Source organism: Oryx dammah, unplaced genomic scaffold (assembly GCF_014754425.2).
Source record: "Oryx dammah isolate SB20612 unplaced genomic scaffold, SCBI_Odam_1.1 HiC_scaffold_5, whole genome shotgun sequence".
NCBI lineage: Eukaryota > Metazoa > Chordata > Mammalia > Artiodactyla > Bovidae > Oryx > Oryx dammah.
The window spans coordinates 30,072,463-30,095,968 of record NW_024070189.1 but is presented as its reverse complement, the minus strand read 5'-3'; the positions used below and the strand labels follow the sequence as shown (position 1 = coordinate 30,095,968).

Genomic DNA, 23,506 nt, shown 5'->3' with positions numbered 1-23,506 from the left:
TATGTGAGATAACAAGGAAGGTTGCTGGCCATCAAGGAGGAAACAAATCGAGTGGACAGATTGCAAAGACAAGCTCCTAGTATCATTCACTTTGCAAGTGGAGAAACTGAGGCTGCTTGTCACAAGCTGGGAGGTGGTGGAATGATTGAAGCCCAGCTGTGGCTGATTCCCAAACCTCTCCAGCACATCCGGGTGGCATGTTGCCCTGAGCCCTCCAAGGTTTCCGAACCATCACTGCCTTTAATTCTCTAGCCTGACCAGGGGTGGCTTCCCCAGGTGGAAGGAGATGGGAAGAGAGGCCAGGCTAGAGAGGCCATGGTGTATCAGATCCCATGGCCCTCTTATCAGCAGAGCAAGCTGTGATGAGTGAATCAAACAGGAGAACAAAGATACAGCCGAGAATTTCCTTCTCAGAAGCACGTGTAGGGACTTCCCTGGTGGTCCAGTAGCTAAGACTCTGCACTCCCAATGCAGGGGGGCTAGTCTGACTTCCTGATCAGGGAACTAGAGCCCACAGGCTGTGACCCAGGAGGCCAAATGCCATAACCGAGACCCAGCGCAGTCAAATAATATGAATATTTTTTAAATACCTTTAAAAAAGAAGCACATGTAAAGCTTTCTTTCCCTATTTTCTTTTAGAAGAACAGGAAGCAGGACACAGGTCCTCCCATGTGCTTGGTCCAGCTGCCTTGTTTAATCTGACTGGTGTCAGGACCCCTTGGATCTGAGACCACAGAACAGCCTCCAGTTGGTCATAAAGCCAGGCTGAATCCCAACCACATGGGGACCAAATGCTGTGCCCTGTCTCTCCAGGGAAGATGCAGCCAGTGGGGCCACCAAGACGGGGAGGGGATCTCAGGTAATAAGGCGGTGGGAGCTTGCCCAACCTCACCAGCCTCATGGCCGGGCGGGGGGCGGGGGGAGCAGGCAGACCAAAGAGGGTGGGCTCACAGTGCAGCGCACAGGCAGTCACATGTCACCAGAGTCTCCCTTGAATGTGAAACTCTCCTCTTCTATGCCAGCCATCTTTGAATTATCCATCAGTGTTCTATCCAGGCAAGCCCAGCCCCTCACAACATGCACACTCATAATACAGGAGAAGGAGATGGTCTTGAGTTAAAAAACAAACAAAAAAACTTCTGTCTTTCCTTAACCCAGACCTAGAATGACCAGCATAAAATGTTTCACCTCTTCCAAAAGTACGGGTTGGCCGTACTTTTTCCATAACATCTCACGGAGAAGCCTGAACAAATTTTTCAGCCAACTCAGCATTTGCACAATGAAAGACAATTCCAGAAAGGCCTTTCAGGGGACAAGAGTGTACACTCTGAAGTCAGCTTGATGGGAACAAATCCTAACTTGACCACTCATGAAACACAGGGCTTGGGAAGGTTCGTTTATGTTGTTTCGTCACTAAGTCATGTCTGATTCTTTGCAACCCCTTCGAGGCTTCCTGTTCATGGGATTTCTCAGGCAAGAATACGAGAGAGGGTAGCCACTCGCTCTCCAGGGGATCTTCCCCACCCAGGGATGGAACTCGTGTCTCCTGCATTGCAGGCAGATTCTTTATAGCCACATGCCAAGAACAGTGTAATGCGCTCTACACACGATCTTATCATTCAATCCTAGTTCTTTGTCATTCAACAACATCATAGCCACCAGGAAAGCCCTTTGGGAAATTACATGTATTAATTGGGGTAAATAGCATTAGCTGCTTTAAGGGATAAACCCAGGAACTTCCGGTGTCCAGTGGCTAAGGCTCCGTGCTCCAAATGCAGGGGGCGCGGGTTCAATCCCTGGCCAGGGATCCCACATGCCACAACTGAGAGTCCACATGCCACCACTAAAACTTCCTCACGCCACAACGAAGACCTGACGCAGCCAAGTAAGTTTAAAAAGAGAGAGAGAGAGATACCTAATACAAGCTAACACAGAAAATGCTGAATCCTTACTTGTGCAGCTGTCCACTGTGGGCCAGCAGGGGCAATGGCCCTGCCCCAGTGGGCGCCCCAGGCTCCTTCCATCTTGTGGCTCTACCTTCTTCTATATCCTCAGAATCTTTGAAGTCGTGCCAAGAGCACATGTGTAACTACTTTATTTACAATGGGCCACACTTGGATGTATACTCATCCCCTCCACTCACATTCCATGAGGGGTTCCATGGACCTTCCTACTGCAAAGGACATTTTGACAATGTAGTCTGACTAGGAATCCAGGAAGAGGAGACCAGATGTTCATGAGTCTAAGCAGTCATTGCCACATAAGGCAGCATCTAGGAGCCTCTGTTTCCTGACCCATAAATCAGGGCTGATAAACATGGGGCTGCTTGGATGATTAAATGAAATTGCATATATCACCAACACATGCTAAGTCCCCAGTAAATGCTAGCTTTTATGATTTCTAAATCTTTGCTCCAAGCACACTTTCTAAAAGTAGAACTTGGGGCATGACCTGTTCATACTAGGGGTAAGAGATTTTTATGCAGCTTGTGAAGGAAGATGGAGAAAACTGGCCCTCAAATCCTACTCGAGGGTGCCCCTCCTCCCTCCCAGGCCCAGGACACAGGAACATGTACCTCAAGACCCCAGCACTGCTCATGGCTTTTCGGAAAGGCTCGGAGATCTCAGCAACATGGAGTTTGGCTGTCCATTCAGTCATTCGTCGACATTCCCAGTCACCGAGTACAGGGTCTTCCCGGGCACCGTCAGAAGCTTGGACTACAAAGAGAAATAAAATGTGGTCCAAAATCTCACCGTCTAAAGCGTGAGGACTAACTCACAAGTCAATCTGTGGGACAGAGAGGGCTCGACGCTGGCACAGAAATGATGCCCCAAACAGTGAAGGCGGGGAAGAGGACCACAAGTTCTGTCCACGAGCTTAGAGCTGGGTACTCACAGGGACGAGACCGTGGGGAAGAGAAGGAGAGAGGGCTGCCCGGACTAAGAAATAGGTTGCAGGAGTGAGAAGAAAGTCATAAGCTGACCGCGGAGAACTTGCCGAAGGATAGAGCAATGGCTACGTACGAGGACCCTCCCGGCCACGTGGAGCTCTCCGAGCACGCCCACAACCTCCAGGGCCCAGACCAATCAGAGCAGGATCTCGAGGGGGCGTGGCTGCCAGGGGCAGATTCTGAAGTTCCCAGGAAAAGCGAACCTGCAGCCAGGGGAGAGGTACTGATTGGAGCCTTAACAGGAGGTACGTGGCCTCAGACATCGATGTCGGAGTGAGGCAGGAAGGAGACCAGGCTAAGAAGCCACACGTCCTCTTCCACACCGCAAGGAGTGTGCAGCGGGGCTCTTGTTGTCTAGTCGTTAAGTCATGTCTGACTCTTCGCAACTCCATGGACTTTAGCTCACCAGTCTCCTCCGTCCTTGGAATTCCCCAGGCAAGAATACTGGAGTGGATTGCCATTCCCCTCTGCAGGGGATCTTCCGACTCCAGGATTGAACCCGCGTCTCCTGCTTGGCAAGCGGATTCTTTACTGTCTCAGCCACCAGGGAAGCGCAAGGCTCTTGCACCTTCCTGGGGAGAAATATTACTAGGAAATCCTTTGACTAGCAAAGTGGAGAGGGGAGAGGAGCAGAAAGAACAGAGTCTGGGAGGCTGCATCAGCCCCCGTGTAACAGCCCAGATGATGAGGAGACACAGGATTAGGTTTTGGAGGGAGGAGGAGGCTCTGTATCTCCCTCAGAGCTGGGGACAGTGTTGGTACAGGGTCGAGCTCAGGCAGGATTCAGTCCAGAAGCTCCGAGGGTGTCCTGCAGGGGAAGTGTCACAGACACCAACATGGCCTCTCCACACAGGTAAAAGAACCAATGCCTCAGAAGGGCTTAAGGAGAAGTCTAACCTAGGCTTACCTTCAGGATTCCTCTGATGGGCTCACGTCAGGACTTTGCAGGAAAATTCTGATCCAGTGTGCCGACAGCCAAGCCCCACCATCCATCCTGACGCTCCTGGGAAGCCTGAACCCTCCCTCTGAGGCCCAAGCTGGCCCTCCAACTGCGGGGCAGCCCTCCAAAACCAAGTCTGCACCAGCTGCAGTCTTTCCAGAGACTGACCTCACCTGTTGCCCAAGCCCCACCCTCCTAAACCCTTGCTTCCTCCTGGTACATGCTTGCTATCTGGCCACAAGGTGGCAGCCTTTCCCACAAAATCTTCCTGGATCTGGGCCTGGGCACCCGGGACCGGTTTAGCGAAAATGTTAGGCAGCTCCACTCTGAGAATCAAGAGACAGCCAAAAAAGCCCTGGGCCCAGAGAAGAGTCCTGTGCCCTCAAAGAGGCCCCTGTAATCGGTTCCAGGAAGCAAGATTCCAAAGAATATTAGCCCTGGGAACAGCCAGACTGGATTCAGAGTCTAGCTCCACCACGTATTCCGAGTAGATTTTCAAACAAACCTTCCCCTTCCTGAGAAACCCGTTTTCTCAGCTGCAAAACGGGGAAGTTACTTTATAGGATTATTTGAAAAGAGTAACAAAAATAATAAATATGAAGTGCTTGGCAAGTACAAAATTGGGATTTAAATTATTTTTTCTTAAAATAATTTTATGTATTTATTTGGCTCGCTGGGTCTTTGCTGCTACACAGGCTTTCCTCTGGGTGCAGTGAATGGGAACTACTCCCTAGCAGTATGTGGCTTCTCATTGCAGTGGTTTCTTGTGTTGGGGAGCACAGGCTCTAGACATGTGGGCTTCAGTCATTGCAGCTCTGAGGCTCTAGAGCACAAGCTCAGTAGTTGTTTCACATGGGCTTAGATGCTCCATGGCATGTGGGATCTTCCCAGATCAGGGATGGAACCCATGTCTCCTGCATTAGCAGGCAGATTCTTTACCACTGAGCTACCAGGGAAGCTCTAAAGTTTTATTTTCTACTCCAAAGACCGTAACCCCAAAATGATGCCCTGTTTTCCTTTCACAGCATATTACCATTTAAATCCCACTGTCCCCCACCCTACCCTTTCTAGCTAAGCCTGGGCTCTTGACCTAACCTCTGAAGCCTCACTTTCCTCACCTCTGAATGGGTATGATGATCCCATCTCACAGGGAGATACTGTAACTAACACCTAGCTTGCTGCTACTGCTGCTAAGTCGTTTCAGTCATGTCCGACTCTGTGTGACCACATAGACGGCAGCCCACCAGCCTCCTCCATCCCTGGGATTCTCCAGGCAAGAACACTGGAGTGGGTTGCCATTTCGGGGATGACTACTCCAGTACTCTTGCCTGGAAAATTCCATGGACAGAGGAGCCTGGTAGGCTGCAGTCCATGGGGTCGCTAAGAGTCGGACACGACTGAGCGACTTCACTTTCACTTTTCACTTTCATGCATTGGAGAAGGAAATGGCAACCCACTCCAGTGTTCTTGCCTCAAGAATCCCAGGGACAGGGGAGCCTGGTGGGCTGCCGTCTTTGGGGTCGCACAGAGTCACACATGACTAAAGCGACTTAGCAGCAGCAGCAGCAGCAGCAGCATTCATCCAACACGAAGCATGATTACTCTTAGCCTGTGAGAACAGAAGGTGGAGCCCCTGTCCCGAGATTAGCTAGACAGGGTCCCAGTCCTGAAGCTTCACCTGTCAAAGAGCAAAGGTCACCACTCCCTTTCCATCCGCCCCACACATAAACTACAGAAAGCAATAAGCATGCACTCAGCTAGCAGACCCATGGGCAAGAGGAAAAGAAGCTATGCCTGCACCCCCCATAGGAACAGTCTACCCAGTGGTCACCCTCCCAGAGAAAGAAATAGAAGGATCTTGGTGGGGTCCGTTACCTGGGTTCTCAGTTAGAAGGGTAGTGAAGGTAGGGGGTGATCACCTGGCACCTGGCCAGCTACACAGTCCTCATCAGGGCTCCAGCCTGAGCAGGACAGACCACCTCTCTTTTTGCCCCACCTACCTTTATTTTGGGGGGCTCCAAAATCACTGCAGATGGTAATTGCAGCCATGAAATTAAAAGACGCTTGCTCCTTGAAAGAAAAGCTATTACCCACCTAGACAGCATATTCAAATGCAGAGACATTACTTTGCCAGCAAAGGTCCATCTAGTCAAAGCTATGGTTTTTCCAGTAGTCATGTATGGATGTGAGAGTTGGACTATAAAGAAAGCTGAGTGCCAAAGAATTGATGCTTTTGAACTGTGGTGTTGGAGAAGACTTGAGAGTCCTTTGAACTGCAAGGAGATCCAACCAGCCCATCCTAAAGGAAATCAGTCCTAAATATTCATTGAAAGGACTGATATTGAAGCTGAAACTCCAGTACTTTGGCCACCTGATGTGAAGAAATGACTCATTGGAGTAGATTCTGATGCTGGGAAAGATTGAGGGCAAGAGGAGAAGGGGACAACAGAGGATGAGATGGTTGGATGGCATCAATGACTCAATTGACATGAGTTTTTTTGTTTGTTTTTTTTTTTTTTTTGCAGTAGTGAGAAGTGACATGAGTTTGAATAAGCTCCCAGTGTTAGTGATGGACAGGGAAGTCTGGCTTGCTGCAGTCCATGGGGTCGCAAAGAGTCAGACACGACTGAGCTGAACTGACCACCTTTAGTCCTCGGTGGGGGTGGCCACTTCCATGCAGCATTCTCTTCCATCCTTTCCCCTTAGCAATTGCTCATCTGTCCTTTCCAGTGAATCTCTGGTCCCCTTCTCTCTCTAAACCCAATGAAATTATCAAATGCTTTCACCTGGTACTTCCCTGGTGGTGCTTGAGACTTTGCCTTCCAGTGCAGGGGGTGTGGATTTGATCGCTGGTCAGGGAGGACAGAGGGCAAGATGCTTGCATGGCATCACTGACTCAATGGACATGAGTTTGATCAAACTCTGGGAGATAGCGAAGGACAGGGAAGCCTGACCTGCTGCAGTCCATGGGGTTGCAAAGGGTCAGACAACTTAGCAACTTAGGATCCCACATGCCTCTTGGCCAAAAAACCGAAACGTAAAACAGGAGCAATACTGTAACAAATTCAATAAAGACTTTAAAAATGGTCCATGTCAAAAAAAAAAAAAATTTCACCCAAATTAATCGATCTTATCTGAATTTTACATTCACCCAGTGAGACAGTCAGGAGCAGTTGAGAAACTGAGGCTTGAAGAGAGGAAGTGACCAGATGAAGTCACACAACACAATAGACCCTTCCTAGTGTCTGGAAATCCTCCTCCTGCTCTCAGTCTACTATCTCACTATATTATGGTTCATTATTTTCATTGCCAGGCCCCTCCCTCAACAATCCCTCACCTTAGTGTGACCTTGTCAAACACGGATTTGCTCTAAGGCAGGAGCCACTGGCCAGAAGGATTCTGCCCCATGGGTTGAAGTCAGCAGGTGTGCATCTATCATTCAGGAGGCTGGAGGGACATGAGAGGAAGGTCCCAGACTGGCTCTGCCCCCAGGCAGCATCACTGTTACTCAGGGCACCTGTGATGCTAAGGGTCCGAACCCTGACACGAAGCAAACACTGGCAACTCCAAAGGCATGGCTGACTTCAGACACGGTCGGATGCAGGGGCTCAAAGGACATCATTGCCCCGCCTCCACCTCTGCTGCCCGTAGGAAGTGGCCTTATTCCCAAGCAGGCTTTCTCCATGTGTGGGAACCATGACTGCTAACAACCCCAAACCTATATCCTTGCAGCACCCGTGGAAATAGCAGAGAAGCCTCCCTCTACCCACAGAAGACCTTGAATTGGCCCAAATCCCACCAGAACTTGGAGGCCATAGATTTGCAGCAACATGGATGAAACTAGAGATTATCATATTAAGTGAAGTAAGTCAGAGAGAGAAAGACAAATACCATATGGCATCACTTATCTGTGGAATCTAATACATGACACAAATGAGCAGAAATATAACACACTACGAAACAGAAAAAGAATCAGGGACATCGAGAACAGACGGGTGGTTGCCAAGGAGAAGCGGGAATAAGAGGGATGGATCGAGAGTTTGGGCTTAGCAGAGGCAAACTGGCATACATATTAATAGAATGGGCAAACAACAGTTCCTACTGTATAGCACAGGAAACTGTATTCAATACTCTGTGATAAACCATAATGGAAAAGAATATGAAAAGGCACATATGCATAAATCTGTATATAACTAACTCACTTTGCTGTACAGCAGCAATTAACACAACATTGTAAATCAGCTATACTTCAACAGAAAAAAAATTAGAACTCTGGGGCCATAAAGAGTGGGGAAAGGTGGTTTCCCCCAGGAAAGATAAATGCTTAGACAAAAACATGTTAGCTGCTGATGTATCCACTGAAACCACGCATTTATCTATTCTGTCAACAAAGTGTCCCCACACACCTCAGGTGCTCGGTTAGGGATCCAAGGATGAACACAGCCATCTGGGAGCAGTCCAGTGGGGAATGCCAACCAACAAAACAAGAGTCACAATGCAACACAGAAGTGCTGGGGAGAGAACCACAGGGCACAATGGGAACACGGCGGGGGGCGGGGGTAGTTAATTCGACGCTGATGGAGATTTGGAAGAAAGGACATAGGAACTTCCTGGTGGTCCCGCGGCTGAGACTCTGCACTCCCAGTACCGGGGGCTCAAGTTCAATCCCTGGTCAGGGAACTAGATGCCACATGCTGCAGCTAAGACTCAGCACAGCCAAATAAGTGACTATTACACAGAAAGAAACACATGCTCGGGTATCACATGGGGAAGATCTATGTTGAAACTTAATGGGCAAAAAGGCACCAAGCCCATCAAGTCTTCCTGCTAAGGTTCTTTCTTATCCACCTCCCGCAGCACCTGCCACCACCCACCATGCGCCTTTCCAGTCCTCTGTGAAGGCAGGGAACCTCCTCCCAACACCAGCCTAGAGAACCTGTCACTGGGCAGAACTGGGGATGGGGAAGGACTGGACATTCCCCTGCCCCTTCACTTCCTCTCTCCCGCCCCCAGCACAGGGGGGAGCTGGACCTCCCCTTAGTGTCAACTGCATTGTCAGCAGAGGTGGTTCTGCCCATCAGACCAGCCTCTGCTATACTGCACGGGTGTCGGGCCAAGTACCACAAACACTTTGGGTTGGCCAGTCTGTCGTGGGGCGGTCCTGTCCATGTAGGAGGCTGAGCAACATCCAGGACCTCTAAGCACTAGGTAGGTCCCCGTGCCTGGTTGTGTGCGTGCCTAGCCGCTTCAGTCGTATCCGACTCTTATGCAACCTCATGGGCTGTAGCCCATCAGGCTTCTCTGTCCATGGGATTTCCCAGGCAAGAATACTGGAGTGGGTTGCCATTTCATTTCCCAGAGGATCTTCCCGACCCAGAGATCGAACCTACATCTCTTAAGTCTGCTGCATTAGCAGGTGGGTTATACCATTAGAGCCACCTGGGAAGACCTGCCTAGTTGTGACAACCCCTCGAGACATGGCCTGCTGTCCTCTGGAGGCGGGAGAAATGCCCTCGGTTGAGAAGTGCTGCTCTAGTGCCTTCCCCCCCCCCCCCCCATCTCTCCTCCACCCCAGACTCCAGCCCCCTGGTCAGGCAGGCCAGCTCCCCCTAAGCAGACATTTGTCAGCACTCACCCAAGTTAATCCACGGTGTGCTGCTTCCCTTGCACGCACCGCTTTGCTCTGCACGTTCCATTGTTCCCACGTTCTCACAAGTTCCGTGCGTTCCCCGCACAGCGCAGGTCGCCGGTCCACCGCGCTGTGTGATGCCTTGGCTCATGCCCAGTGTGTCTTGGTACCCATGCAGTCCTCCCCAGCTCCTTGCAGTGTGTCACATACACATTCTTCCTCCATGCGGCCCACACTGGAAATCATGCTCCCCTGCACACGGGCAAACCTACAATGTGTGTTGCAATTCAACAGACACACACATGCAGGTCATAGCACCCGGTGCAGACCCCAGGCCTTCCACCCCATCGCTCAAAACACGGTCTGCTGTACACTTCTGGCAGACTAAGTAAGACATGCCTCTCCCTAACCCGTCTTCTCACTCTTCACGCCAGTGTTACTGGCATCAGGATGTCCGGTATACCCCCAGAGCTGAAAGAGTCAAGACACACCTGACCAGCGGAGGCTCCCACAATAATCAGAAGGACAACAGCTTGGCAGACTAGTGCTCCTGAGAAAAACACCACCTCCTGCAAGCTGCCCTGGAAACCTTACAGGTTGGCGCGATGGACACTGACTCATATTGTCTCTAGAAATGCCATGGATGCCACGGCACCATGCCCAGCTCCTTCCGGAGGACACTGGAAATCATCAATCACCATCAGAGACCCCTTTTCAAGGGACTCCTGGAACAGGACAGGGGAGGAAGGAGGAAATACAACATCACCCAGTCATCTCAGGCCCCACCCAGCTTCCTGCCTAGGTCCCAAAGGAGGGCCCTTGAGCGGTCCCTTGCCCCTCTCCACGTGTCACTTTCTCATTGGGATGGCTCTGATGTTCATCACTAGAATGGACCCTGGGAGCTACGCCTCACCCAAACAGACCTGCCGCCGCTCGTCTGCGGTGTTCAGGTCGCTGCCTCCCTTTCAGCAGGGGGGGCTAGCGGGGCAGGGGAGGGCCTGGGAGGTGGGGCAGCAATCCATCCTCTTCTTTTAGCTACTGAGTAGTATCTCCTTGGTGGTGGACCCCAGAAGGGGAGACTCAGAGCGGAGACCAGTCCTTAGTCCCAGAACCCCTGGCATGGAAAGATAGGAAGTTTGTGTAGCATCGCTCTCGGCACAGATGTAGACTCTGTATACAGAAGTACAGTGGGATGGCCACTTTATGCGCCTCTTCTGACCTTGTAGGATGGGACATCTGACAGTCTCTACACTCAAGGTGGGCAGTGAAAGGGTTTCTGACACAAACTTTGGAATCAGTGACTTGAGGTTGAACCCTGCTCTACTATGTACTTGCTCCAAGCCTCAGGCAAGCTCCCTAAGACCCAGCTTCCTCCTTTGTGAAGTGGAGAAAATGATGCTCCGTGTCTCCTTCAGGGGTTATGAGACTCCACTGACACCCACTCTGTGAAAAGCACTTATGCGGAGATGCCACAGTCCCACGTGCTAGCTCTTGTTAAGTACAGGCTAGAGAAGATAGCACTTAGCACCAACTCTTTAACAATGCCCAACTCAGCACTTAGCACCAACTCAACAATGCCAGGACAGAGAACTGAGACTCTGCCAGGGGCTCAGCTTCGTACCCGAAGGCAGAAGCATCACCCTGGAGGTCCTTTTCCCCCGCTTTGCAACCCCCACCCCTGCTGGAAACCCCTGTGTCATCCCGCCGGGGATCTGGCCGAGGGGGAACTGAGGACCAGCACAGAAAGGAAGAGAGTCCCATTCAGAAGCATGCCCCGTGGATGGGAAAGCACCGGGTGAAACAGGGCGGAGACCAAGTCTAAGCCATTTCATACCCAGGCAGGCTCAGGCCCTCAGAGCAGAGGGAAGCAGGCCAGCTCTTCCAGGCCTCTGCTTGTGGCCCCAGGGCTCCCACCCCAGCCCCTTCCCTCTGTTCCTGCACTCAGGGAGGTGCTGGGACCTGCTCCTGAGATGACTTGTCCTTCCCAACCCGTGTTCAGTGGCATCACACTGGTAGTTTGGCAGGGGCCATAGAGGGGATAGCTACACCATGCACATGAGGAATACAAGAAAGGATAAAGACATCAAAGAGCCATTAAACAGGGCGCCTCTGGCGGCCAACTGGTTGGGATTCTGGGCTTTTGCTCCATGGTCCACCTTCAGTCCCTGGTTGGGGAACTGAGATGCCACAAGCCATGTGGCCAGGCCAAAAATAAAAAAGAGAGAGAGAGAGAGATTAAGAGAACAAACATATGGATACCGAGGAGGAAGTGAGAGTGGGAGTAATTGGAAGATTAGGACTGACACATACACACTATTGATACGGCTTCCCAGGTGGCACTAATGGTAAAGAACCCACCTGGGACACAGCTGAATATAAAATAGATAACTAATGAGAACCTGCTGTGCAGCACGGGGAACTCAGGGCTCTGTAGTGACCCAAATAGGAAGGAAATCCAAAAACGAGGGGATATAGGTATACACATAGCTGATTCACTGCTGTACAGTAGAAACCCACTATTAATAACATGGCCTTGTAAAGCACTGTACACCAATAAAAATTAATTTTTAAAAACAAGAAAAAGGAAGCCCTACCATTTACAACATGAAAAAAAAAGAGAGAGAGAGGGAAGAGGGTAGAGAACATGCCTAAAGGTTAGGTGAAAGCTTTCTCCTTTGACTTCAAAGATACAGTGCTTGGACACGCAAGGCGAAGAACTGAGGCCCGGCAGGATTCTAAAACAAATCAGCAATTAACTACTGATAACAACTTGGGTAGAAGCGGCACAAGGACATTTTCTTCCACATTTTCAGGGTGTGGGCAACCAGTTGACAATGATACGGTCTGGACCGTGGTGCAGGCCACCTGCTGATGCAGGCGAAGATCCCTGCCCTCAGCTTCCTGGCACTGGTTCTCCCCAGACTGGGAACCTTGCCTGCAGAAGCCTCATGAACCCCTTCTCTGAAGGGAGCTGCGGGGCACCAGGTCACACCATCCCCTACCCCGGTGGGGAGTTCACATCCAGGAACTAGTCCACCCCAAGCTTCAAAGGCCTGGCTGCGCCCCTGGGTGAGCAGCATCTCTGAAGAGTTATCCCAGCTCCAGAGCTCCAGTGGGATTGGCCCAGGCCGATGCTCCTATGGCACTGCAGCCCAGCTTCCCCTCCACCCAACCCTGCATCCCTCCCTCCCTCCCAGGTGTTCCTGGCATGCCAAGAAGCTTCCTGCACTCAAATCTTCAGCCCAGAATCTTTTCCCAGGGAACTCATCCTAAAATACACCCTACCCATCTCCCTGTAAAGAGACCACTGTCCAGGAGAGCTAATGCCCAACCCCAGGTGCTTCTTTGCAGTGAGGACCTGTGCATGGCTTCATGGCTGTCCCATGCACAACTGCAGGGTCTTCCCAGGTGGCACTAGTGGTAAAGAACCTGCCTACCAATGCAGGAGACATAAGAGATGAGGGTTCGATCCCTGGGTTGGGAAGATTCCCTGGGCATGGCAACCCACTCCAGTGTTCTTGCCTTGAGAATCCCATGGACAGAGGACCCTGGCGGGCTATAGTCCATGGGGTCGCAAAGAGTCAGACATGATTGAAGCGACTTAGCAGGCATGCACATGAGATGCCAGGGACCTGTAGAGCCGATGTAGGGGTTTCCTTGGAAAGGGTGCTTCACAGTGTGTTTTGCTGTGGGGTAGGGTGGGGGAAGTAGGGGGAGGAGCATGATGGAGTGAGTGACTGAGTGAGTAAGTGTGTGTGTGTGTGTGTGTGCACACGCGCACGCATGCGCCTTTGATGCTGTTTGTTTTCCACCCCTGTTGAAGGGCACAACAAGAGGTGGGGAGGCAAAAGAATGCCACCTGCTTGCTGAGTTTAGCAACACCCAGGACCTCTGAGACAACAGCCACCTGCTCTGCTAACTACACAACACATCTGAGTGTGCAGAAACACACGCCCTCTCTACCTGCAGGCACAAAACGCACGCAGCTCCAGACACACAGCTCACCTTCCCAGTCCTGGTTCTTCAGTGGCAATGGAAAGAACTCAGCCCACCTCACCTTGAGTGCAAGAGGTGAAGCTGAAGAATCAGGTCCTGGGATCAGCTCCTGGTCACAGGTAAATCCTAGCCTCTAGCACATGTCACTTGCTCCTGCACGAGTCCATTTATTCATTTCCCCCAAAGACTCGCTGCACTTACTGTTTGCCATCTTTGCTGCCTCGGAAGCTCCCTGCGTGAGGCGAGCCCCAGCTCACTCTCCACAAGAGGATGCTGCACAGATGGGGAGCCTCCTCACCACCTGGAACAAGGGAGTTCCTGGCCTCCCTGCCGACGAGAGGGCTCTGCTGATCAAACTCCAGGCAGTGGACCGTGTCCACGCTGGTGGCTCCACGCAGGGACAGAAATCGCCTCCCACCTTCCCCCACAATCCTCCTGCCCAATCCAGCGTTCAGTGAGAGCACATGCCTGAACCTTGCCCCTAGTGGGGGCAACCGTGTTACTCGTTAACTTGGTGATTGGAAATTGACTTCTTCTCTGAGGTGCTGAAGATGAAATGAGGAGGAAAACCTGTGGAGGGCAAGGCTTCTGGGTCCTTGTGCCCTTAGGGTAACAGTCATGCCATTCACCATTCAGATAAATCTAGAACTTCACCAAGCACTCAGATGCCAGATCTCATGTGCTGGGAGAATCTTCTGTATTCCCAGGTGTGGGAGGTCTTATGTTAACACTATCTACTCTGCAGCCTGGAATTTAATGTCAGGCAGGCTTGGGTCTGATTCCTCCCCCTACTTCTCCCACCCAAGGCACCTCTTCCAAGGAAGCCCCTACCTCGGCTCTACAGGTCCCTAGCATCTCCATGTGCATGCCTGCTAAGTTGCTTCAATTGTGTCTGACCCTTTGCAACCCCCAGCCCCAGCTGGGTGTGGGAAGTGCCAGCTCAGTGCCTGGTTCAGGATGCCCAGTCAATCCACAGCCACTGGCAGTACTATTGTTACCAACCCCAGGGAAGCTCCTGTCTACAAGATGAGCCCCTTTGGAGGCTATGTGTAGGGCAAACCCATCATCCACCTGCTCTTGAGCCATCCTCTGGCCCCTGACCCTCTGCCTTCAGAGCTGGCATATGTGAGGGCTTTCCTCTTCTGGGCTGACCTTATGTTTGATCACCATGAAATGAAAACATAAGATACCAAGAGACTGGGGCTGGGAAAGGCCCATGAATCCCTGTTAACTTCATGCAGGTGCGAATCTTCAACCTTCCAGGCAATTTCAGTCATTGAGCTGGATCGTTAGGATATCAGAGGGGCTGCAGTGCACCAGCAGCCAAGCTCTTAAAGGGACATCCAGGGAGCTGTCCTGGAAGATGAGCCAGAGAGCATCTCCATCCTCCGTAATCTGCATATTAATTTTGTATCCTGTGTGCATATGTGCATGATAAGTCGCTTCAGTGTGCTGGACTCTTTGCAGCCCTACAGACTATAGCCCACCAGGTTCCTCTGTCCATGGGATTCTTCAGGCAAGGATACTGGAGTGGGTTGCTATGCCCTCCTCCAGGGGATTGTCCTGACCCAGCGATCAAACTTGAGTCTATGTCTCCTCCATTGGCAGGTAGGTTCTTTACCCTTAATATCACCTGGGAAGCCCTATCCTCCATATTCTGAATCAGGTGAGACATGGTGTCCCATGGTCACATCCAAAACCAGATTTCTTTTTCCTTACTTGGAATATGGTGAGCAAGTTTCTCCCCTAACTTTGTTTGTTTTCCTTTATAAAGACTTTATAATAAAAATGATAAACTATGTGAAACCTATTTGGAGTTCAAGCCATTCACCTCACCAGGAAAGAGATGGCTGTTTGCTGAGCTTTTTGATTATAAAGTTGTCAAACCCCAATATCAGAAGTTCAAAGGGAGGAAGTGAACAGATCACCTTAGGCAACTCAGTGCACGTCATCAGATGACCTAGTAATGGTTGCTACTGCACTTCAGTTCAGTTCAGTTCAGTCACTCAGTCGTGTCCGACTCTTTGCGACCCCATGAACCACAGCACACCAGGCCTCCCTGTCCATCACCAACTCCCGGAGTCCACCCAAACCCACGTCCATCGAGTCAGTGATGCCATCCAACCATCTCATGTTCTGTCATCCCCTTCTCCTCTTGCCCTCAATCTTTCCCAGCATCAGGGTCTTTTCCAATGAGTCAGCTCTTCGCATCAGGTGGCCAAAGTACTGGAGTTTCAGCTTCAACATCAGTCCTTCCAATGAACACCCAGGACTGATCTCCTTTAGGATGGACTGGTTGGATCTCCTTGCAGTCCAAGGGACTCTCAAGAGTCTTCAACACCACAGTTCAATAGTGTCAATTCTTTGGCACTCAACTTTCTTTATAGTCCAACTCTCACATCCATACATGACCACTGGAAAAATCATAGCCTTGACTAGATGGACATTTGTTGGCAAAGTAATGTCTCTGCTTTTTAGTATGCTGTCTAGGTTGGTCATAACTTTCCTTCCAAGGAGTAAGCATCTTTTAATTTCATGGCTGCAGTCACCATCTGCAGTGATCCTGGAGCCCAGAAAAATAAAGTCAGCCACTGTTTCCACCGTTTCCCCATCTATTTGCCATGAAGTGATGGGACCGGATGCTATGATCTTAGTTTTCTGAATGTTGAGCTTTAAGACAACTTTTTCACTCTCCTCTTTCACTTTCATCAAGAGGCTCTTTAGTTCTTCTTCACTTTCTGCCATAAGGGTGATGTCATCTGAGTATCTGAGGTTATTGATATTTCTCCCGGCAATCTTGATTCCAGCTTGTGCTTCCTCCAGCCCATCATTTCTCATGAGGTACTCTGTATACAAGTTAAATAAGCATGGTGGCAATATACAGCCTTGACATACTCCTTTTCCTATTTGGAACCAGTCTGTTGTTCCGTGTCCAGTTCTAACTGTTGCTTCCTGACCTGCATATAGGTTTCTCAAGAGGCAGGTCAGGTGGTCTGGTACTCCCATCTCTTTCAGAATTTTCCACAGTTTATTGTGATCCACACAGTCAAAGGCTTTGGCATAGTCAATAAAGCAGAAATAGATGTTTTTCTGGAACTCTCTTGCTTTTTCGATGATCCAGCAGATGTTGGCAATTTGATCTCTGGTTCCTCTGCCCTTTCTAAAACCAGCTTGAACATCTGGAAGTTCACGGTTCATGTATTGCTGAAGCCTGGCTTGGAGAATTTTGAGCATTACTTTACTAGTGTGTGAGATGAGTGCCATTGTGCTGTAGTTTGAGCATTCTTTGGCATTGCCTTTCTTTGGGATTGGAATGGAAACTGACCTTTTGCAGTCCTGTGGCCACTGCTGAGTTTTCCAAATTTGCTGACATATTGAATGCAGCACTTTCACAGCATCATCTTTCAGGATTTGAAATAGCTCAACCTGAATTCCATCACCTCCACTAGCTTTGTTTGTAGTTCAGCCAACACTTATAGAGGTATCCTCCATGGCACGGGCTTCCTGGGTGGCCCAGTGGTCAAGAATCTGACTGGCAAGAGGAGGCTTGGGTTCAGCTCCTAGGTCGGGAAGATCCCCTGGAGGAGGGCATAGTAACCCACTCTAGTATTCTGGCCTGGAAAATCCCATGGACAGAGGAGTCTGGCAGACTACAAGCCATGGAATCGCAAAGAGTCAAACATGACTTAGCAGCTAAACAACAACTTTCCATGGCAGACACTGTACTGAGATGAGTTGAATAAAACATAAAATATAGTACCTTTTCTCTATTATTTACTGATTTTTAACAATATTGCCACATTTCCATTCTCTTCATCCCTCCTTCCCTCCAAAATCTTCAGTTACTGAACCATTTGAAGTAAGCTGTGGACATCGTGACACTTAACCCCTAAATGTTTCAGCTTCTGTCTCCTAAGAACAGGATTATTCTTCTGCAGTAACTACAGTATCACCGTCATCCTGAGACCATTAACACCAACATGATAATATTGTCTAAAATGCACTCTGTATTCCCATTTCCCCAAGGGTCGCAGGAATGCTTTTTGTAGCTTTTCTTTTTTTTTTTTTTAAAGCAATCCAGGATACACTCATGGATCATGCACTACATTTGGCTTCTTCCTAATGTTTTGATAGATGTAAAGAAAGAGTTAGAGCTGTCCAATAAAGACTTCTGAGAAAGAAACTTTAGACTCCAACTAAAAAGACAAATCTGTCCATAAGGACCCTTGGATGCTGCATAATTCTCGTTCTTCACCACAGATGGGCAGATCATTTCTTAGAGGGGCATATGGACTCCTAATTATTCCAACAGTTTAATGCCATCTGCTCCCGACGAGGAGGAAAAACTTCAAATGTGGTGTCGAGGAGTCTAAGGTCTTGATCAGGGTTTAGCTTGTGTTGGGACACAAGCCCGTGTCAGTGTGGGCCTGTAGTAGGCACTGGAGAGGTGGGAAAGACGGAGAACAAGCCTGCCCTCACAGGGTTTCAGGTCTAGTTGAAGGTGAAAATGTGAGTCGCACAGTTGTGACCGATGACTCTGCAACTCCATGGACTATAGCCCGCCAGGCTCTGTCCATGGAATTCTCCAGGCAAGAAGAGTGGAGTGGGTAGTCATTTCCTTCTCTAGGGGATCTTCTCAACCCGGGGTTCCAACCTGGGTCTCCTGCATTGCAGGCAGATTCTTTACCATCTGAGCCACCAGGGAAGCCTCCAAGGTCTAGCTGGGGAAAGGAAAAACAATAGGGAGAGAGAGAGAAAAATGATGAGGCTGGATTTCTGGGTATAGTAGATGAAGGAACATGTAACTCAAGGCTGGATGGTGGGGAAAAGGTCTCATCTAAGCCACAAGCTGAAGCAGTGTTGGGGGGTGGGGAGGTTGGGGGGTGGGGAGGATGGAGGGTGGGGGGTGGGGGTGGTGACGAGGGACCACCTAAACTGGGCCTTACAAGACATAGTAAGGTGCTTGGAATCTATCCTAAGACCAGTCAAGTGCCATTGAGGGGTGGAACATGACCAGATGTCCTGGTTCACTGTCTAGGATGATGGGCAAGTGGGCAGAAGAACCACAGCTGGGAAACTGTACCAGGAACAGGCGATGAGCAGCTGCAGTTAAGACAGTGGAAATGGAGATGGACAGAAAGAAACGGATTTTGTATTTTTTTAATTTTTTAAAATTGAAGTATAGTTAATTTATGATGCTGTGCTAGTTTCAGATGTAGAGCAAAGTGATTCAGTTATGCATATATATATTCTTCTCCAGATTTCTTTCCACTATAGGGTATTACAAAATATTGAATACCCTTCCCTCTGTATTCAGTAGGTCCTTGTTGATTACCTTTTTTTTTTTTAATTTTACCAGAGTATAGTTGATTTACAATGTTGTATTAGTTTCAGGCATACAACAAAGTGATTCAGTTATACATATACATATATTCATTCTTTTTCATATTCTTTTCTCATGTCACATGCGTGCGTGCATGTCTGGTTGTGTCTGACTCTTTGTGACCCCTATGAACTGTAGCCTGCCAGGCTCCTCTGTCCATGGGATTATCCAGGCAGGCATCCTGAAATGGGTTGCCATTTCCTTCTCCAGGGGATCTTCCCCACCCAGGGATCAAACCCGCATCTCTTGTGTCTTCTTTTCCACTAGAGCTATCTGGGAGAGATTATCTACTCAACATATTGTTGTTGTTGTTCAGTTGCTAAGTTGTCTAACTCTTTGTAACCCCATGGACTGCAGTATGCCAGGCTCCTCTGTCCTCCACTATCTTCTGGCAGTTGCTCAAATTCATGTCCATTGAGTCAGTGATGCTATCTAACCATCTAATCCTCTGCTGCCCACTTCTCCTTTTGCCTTTAATCTTTCCCAGCATCAGGATCTTTTCCAGTGAGTCAGCTCTTGGCATCAAGTGGCCAAAGTACTGGAGCTTCAGTTTCAGCAACAGTCCTTCCAATGAATATTCAGAGTTGATTTCCTTTAGGATTGACTGGTTTGATCTCCTTGCAGTCCAAGGGACTCTCAAGAGTCTTTTCTCAAATCACAATTCAAAAGCATCAATCCTTCAGCACTCAGCCTTCTTTATGGTCCAGCTCTCACATTTGTACATGACTACTGGAAAAACCATAACTTCAACTATACAGACCTTTGTCAGCAAAGTGATGCCTCTGCTTTTTATTATGCTACCTAGGTTTGTCATAGCTTTCCTTCCAGGGAGCAAGAGTCTTTTCGTTTCATGTCTGTGGTCATGCTCTGCAGTGATTTTGGAGCCGAAGAAAATAAAATCTGTCACTTCTTCCACTTTCTCCCCTTCTATTTGCCATGAAGTGATAGCACCTGATGCCTTGATCTTAGTGTTCTGAATGCCTAGTTTTAAGCCAGCTTTTTCACTCTCCTCTTTCACCTTCATCAAGAGGCTCTTTAGATCTTCTTCACTTTCCGCCATTAGAGTGGTATCATCTGCATATCTAAAGTTTTTTTATATTTTTTCCCAGCAATCTTGATTTCAGCATGTGATTCATTCAGTCTGGCATTTCACATGATGTACTCTCCATATGAGTTAAATAAGCAGGGTGACAATATACAGCCTTGACATACTCCTTTCCCAGTTTTGTGCTAGTCAGCTCTTCCATGTCCAGTTCTAACTGTTGCTTCTTGTCCTGCATAAAGGTTGCTCAGGAGGCAGGTAAGGTGGGCTGGTATTCTCATCTCTATAAGAATTTCCCACAGTTTGTTGTGATCCACACAGTCAAAGGCTTTAGCATAGTCAATCTAGCAGATGTTTTTCAGGAACTCCCTTGCTTTCTCCATGATTCAATGAATGTGGACAATTTGATCTCTTGTTCTTCTGCCTCTTCAAAACCCAGCTTGTACATCTGGAAGTTCTCAGTTCATGTACTGCTGAAGCCTAGCTTGAAGGATTTTAGGCATAACCTTGCTAGCACGTGAAATGACTGCGGTTGTATGGTGGCTTGAAAATTCTTTTTCATTGCCCTTTTTTGAGATTGAAATGAAAACGAGCCTTTTCTGGTCCTACGGCCACTGTTGAGTTTTCCGAATCTGCTGACATATCGAGTGTCGCACTTTATGAGCATCATCTTTTGGGATTTGAAATAGCTCAACTGGAATTCCATCACCTCCACTAGCTTTGTTCCTAATTTTATAAATAGTAGTGTGTATATGTGAATCCTATACTCTAGACTTACCCCTCCCCCTCACCCCTGCTATCCCCTCTGGTAACCATAAGTTCATTTTCTACATCTATGAGTCTATTCCTGTTCTGTAAAAATGTTCATTTGTATCATTTTTCTTTTTTAATTCCACATCTAAGTGACATGCCATTTGTCTTTCTCTGTTTGACTTACTTCGCTTGATGTGATCATCTCTAGATCTATCCACATTGCTGTGAACGGCACTATTTCATTCTTCTTATGGCTGAGTAATCTTCTGTATGTATACCGCTATACCACATCTCATTTATCCATTTCTCTGTCAATGGACACAGGTTGCTTCCATGACTTGGCCGTAGCAAATAGTGCTGCTATGAATATTGGGGTATATGTATCTTTTTGAATTAGATTTTTCTCCAGATATATACCCAGGAATGGGATTGCAGAATCATATGGTAACTCTATTTTTAGTTTTTTGGGGAACCTCCATACTATTCTCTATAGTGGCTGCACGCACTCACATTCCCACCAAGAGGGTAGGAGGGTTCCCTTTTCTCCACACACTCTCCAGCATTTGTTATTTGTAGACTTTTTGATGTTGGCCACTCTGATTGATGTGAGGTGATAACAGATGAATATTTTGGAGATAGGATCCAAATAGAATAGATAGAAGGCACATAGAGAGCAAAGAAAAGTAAGAAATATAGGATAAGGCCTACTCTGTAATTCAAATGATGTTTTGAAACAGGGGTGGGCAAATTAAAACCTGAGGGCCAGTGGCCTGTTTGGAAATAAAGTTTTATTGGCACACAGCCCCACCATTTGTTTACGTATCATCTAAGGCTGTTTGCAGCTAGAACGGAGGAAGTGAGTCCTTTTGACAGAGATTGAGCATATGGCCTGCAAAGTCAAAATATGTATTGTCTGGTTCTTTGCAGAAAAAGTTTGCATTCCCCTGCTTTATCAACATTGCGTTCCAGAGATGCCTCAGGAAGCAAAAAGATGTTTTAGTCAAATAAGTTTAGGCCATTCATATTCTATGTCGTTTTCTTGACTATTTACCAGAGATGTAGGTACATTGAGAGCTCTGAGAAGTCTCATAGTAAAGAAATCCCTTTATTAAAATCAATTCCCAAATTCATTTGCTGTCAGATTGTTCTTTCATTTGACTCTGAAGAATGCACCTATGGATGCTTGCTATAATAATTTATTTCTCTTTTTTTGGCCGGGCCGAGTCTTTGTTCCTGCGTGGCTTTTCTTTAGGTGCGGTGAGCAGGGCCTACCCTCTAGCTGAGATGTGTGGGCTCCTCGTTGCATTAGCTTCTCCCGGGAAGCACGGGCTCCAGGTGCACATACTTCAGTAGTTCTGGTGCACAAGCTGAGTTGCTCCTCAGCCCGTGGGATCTTCCCAGACCAGGGATTAAACCCGTGCATTGGCAGGTGGACTCTTTACCACTGAGGCACCAGGGAAGCCCCTGTGGAGAGTTGCTTTAGAAAGATGAGAAGGGGCACTTCCCCGGTGGTCCAGTGCTGAGACTCCAAGCTTCCAACGCAGGGGGCCCAGGTTTGATCCCATCCTGGGTCAAAGAAATAGATCCCGCTTGTCACAACGAAAAGATCCTGCATGTTGCAACTAAGACCCAGTACAGCCAAATAAATAACTAAATTTAAAAAAAAATTTTAAGATTAAAATAAATTTTTAAAAAGTAAGATGAGTAGCTATACTGAAATGGTAAAGATGGATGAGAGGACCAGTCATGAGATCAGTTAAGAGACCATTAAAATGACAAGAATCAGATAAAAGGATCTGGACCAGGGCTCACATCAATAAGGAAGAGACATAAGCGAGGGCATGAAGGCAGGATCCTCAGTTTAATATTAGATAGCTGTGAGGAACGTGAATGGAGATAAGGAAACAGAGAGTGGAGGAGGAAGAGAAGAAAGAGATGCTAGCTTGAGAAAAAGTGAATTCCAGCTTAGGTACACTGGGTTTTGTTGGCTCAGAGTAAACGATGAACTTCTGCTTCCAGGATGATGGAGTAGGCACACTTCTTCCTATTCCTCCCACTAAGTAAAACCAAGAACTTTGGACATTATACACAAAACACAAGAAGACTCTGAAAGGACAGAAAGGAAGGCAGATGGCCAGGGACCTCAGGATCTGATGAATGGTATGGTGGACAGTTCTCTGGGCTTTCTTTTTGCTACATATCCCAGACTGAGCGCTGGAGAAATGGAAACCCACAAACACCAACGGTCCCAACAAAAGAAAGTTCAACAAAAGCCTGCTCTCTCTAGCCAAGACCTAGCAAAGAGGTAGACTAGCAGACAAAAAACTTTTAGACAATAGCCACCCTACTCTAGCTAAATACCATGAGGGGAAAAAAACATTGGCACACTTTCACCCACATAGGCCAAGGCTGGGAGGGACCCTAAACTTTCACCCTCAAGAGGCTGTGATGAGGTGCCCTACATTCCCCTGGATGACGTTGGAGAAGGCCCATGAGCAGTGTAACCCCCCCACCTCCAGGCGTCAACAAGGCCCAAGTGGGTACCATGACTACCACCTCTACCTGGCAGTAACGAGGTGCCCCTTCCCCCACCCTTCATTCCCCTGCTGGAATGGTATCAGAACAAACCAGCTAAAACTGGTTTGCATAAGATTCAGAGTCTCAGAACACATAAAAATATCCTGGTTTCAGTCAAAAATCATTCATCATACCAAGAACCAGGAAGACCTCAAATTGAGTGAAAAAAAAAAAAAAGGTGGTCAATAGATCAATCCCCACCCCAAACCCTAACAACAACAAAAAAGAGTTTAGAA

General features: G+C 48.4%; 1 long non-coding RNA gene across 1 annotated transcript; it reads right to left on the bottom strand.

The window, feature by feature from the left end:
* Positions 1-2,580: 2,580 nt before the first annotated feature.
* On the bottom strand, positions 2,581-13,926 carry LOC120863328. Its single transcript, XR_005720971.1, has 3 exons — positions 13,577-13,926; positions 9,526-9,771; positions 2,581-2,717 (listed from the first exon to the last, which is right to left on the bottom strand). It is a non-coding gene; the product is annotated as an uncharacterized LOC120863328 (long non-coding RNA).
* Between the last annotated feature and the right edge of the window lie 9,580 nt (positions 13,927-23,506).